Genomic DNA, 2,132 nt, shown 5'->3' on the forward strand with positions numbered 1-2,132 from the left:
TCTTGAGGGAAATTGGTAACTGCCTATTATATTTGTGATCCACTAAGCAATATTCTGTAATATTTGAGGCTAAAAGAGTGATACTGAGAGAGGCACATTTACACATTGGAGTACTACTCAGCTATTAAAAACAATGAATTTATGAAATTTTTAGAGAAATAGATAGATCTGGAGAATATCATCCTGACACAGGTAACCCAATCACAAAAGAACACAGATGGTATGGACTCTCTGATAATTGGATATTAACCCAGGAGATTCGAATACACAAAGTATAACCCACAAACCACAAGAAATTCAAGAAGAAGGAAAACCAAAATGCGGATACTTCATTCCTTCTTCCAAGGGGGAACAAAATACCCGTGGAAGGAGTTGCAGAGACTAACTATGGAGCAGAGACTGAACGAAGGGGACTCCAGGCTGATATAGCTGTCTCCTGAGTGTCTCTGACAGTATCTGACTAATACAGAAGTAGAGGCTCAAAGCCATTCATTGGATTGAGTGCAGGGTCCATAATCAAGGAGCTAGACAAAGGACCCAAGGAGCTGAAGGGTTTGCAGTCCCTTAGGACGAACTACAATATGAACTAACTTGTACCCTCAGAGCTTCCAGGGACAAAACCACCAACCAAAGAGTACTCATGGTGGGACCAATGGCTCCAGCAGCATATATATAGTAGATGATTGTGAAGGCAATCATCAATGGGAGGAGAGGCCCTTGGCCCTGTGAAGGTTCTATGCCCCAGTGTAGGGAATGCCTGGGCCAGTAAGCAGGAGAGTGTAGGGTGGCAAGCTGTGGGAGGGAACGGGGGTTTGTTTTTGTTGTTGTTTTTCCTTTTAAATATTTTCGGAGGGAAAACTGGGAAAGGAGATATCATATTACATGTAAATAAAGAAAATATCTAATAAAAATCTAATAAAAAAGATTAACATTTTTCTTTGTCCAGTTTTGTTTGCTGTTCTAATCAATCTGATATTTAATTTTCTTGAATAATATTTTGGAGTTTTCTTTCTTTCAATTTAAATTTAAGATCAAGTTTTTGTGTTCTAGTGGCTTTAGCAAAATTCCCACCACATCTTGTGTTTGAGACAGAGTTACCTTTCTTACCCACCCACTGCCACAACTGAGGAAGTTCCACCTTCTCATGGAGGATGCTCAGAATCTTTAATGTTCCAACTTGTGATATCACATGTGCAAGCCTAACAAGATGTTGGCAAATAGGACTGTGGAGGCAGCAGGTTGGCCACAGACACCAAAGTGATGTTGGAAAACTGTAGGAGCTCTTTGTAGTTCATTGCTATTTTCTCCTTGTACTAAATCTTGTACATCATATATTCAAACATGGCCTCCAAAAATGGAAGTTAACTTCCAATCACCTATGAAACCTTGGATCTTTCACATGACCTACATGTGCACACGGGAGGGCTAACCCTCTCCCTTCCTCACAGACATTTTGACTTTACTGTCCACAGAAGCTGCTGGGTAAGATAGGGCACAGCCTCAGAGCTTGTTTCCTCTTATGCTCTCCTGCACTGCACCCTGGACTCTAAGTCAGGTAGGGTGATCACTTCTGCACGTGCTGTGTATCACAAGCCAGCTTGCAAAACTCAACAGAATATTCAGTTATCCTTAACAATCAATTCTATCTCCTTAGCAGCGCTCACACATGAGAGTTATTAATTGCAATAACTGGCAAAAAAACCACTTTTCTTCAGATATTTCTAGAGAATATGGGTCATTACCTGGTATTCTCACATCAAATCCCAGAGGACGGAATTAGCAGAGGTTGAGACCAAGGAGAAGTTGTAGAGAGTCCATCTGTCAGCAGATATCTTTTTTCCTTGGTCTCCTATCAGGTTTTAAGCAAGGAAAGCAAATCATCCCAATAAATGATAGAAGTTATCACTCTAAAACACAGAAGTCAAGGTGGAATATTGGCTAGTGGTAAAGCCCAAGAGATTTGGCCACAGCCATGTTGCCTCATCTTTACTGTCTCTGAATAATGCAATTAACCTCTTTCAAGTTCCATTACAAACCCACAAAACATTGGCCAATGAAAGGGGTTACATTATGGGTTATTGTGAACCTCTTTTAGGAAGAGAAAAAAGATCTTAGCAATTAGTATCAGCTAA

This window comes from Mastomys coucha, unplaced genomic scaffold (genome assembly GCF_008632895.1).
Source record: "Mastomys coucha isolate ucsf_1 unplaced genomic scaffold, UCSF_Mcou_1 pScaffold22, whole genome shotgun sequence".
Classification (NCBI taxonomy): Eukaryota; Metazoa; Chordata; class Mammalia; order Rodentia; family Muridae; genus Mastomys; species Mastomys coucha.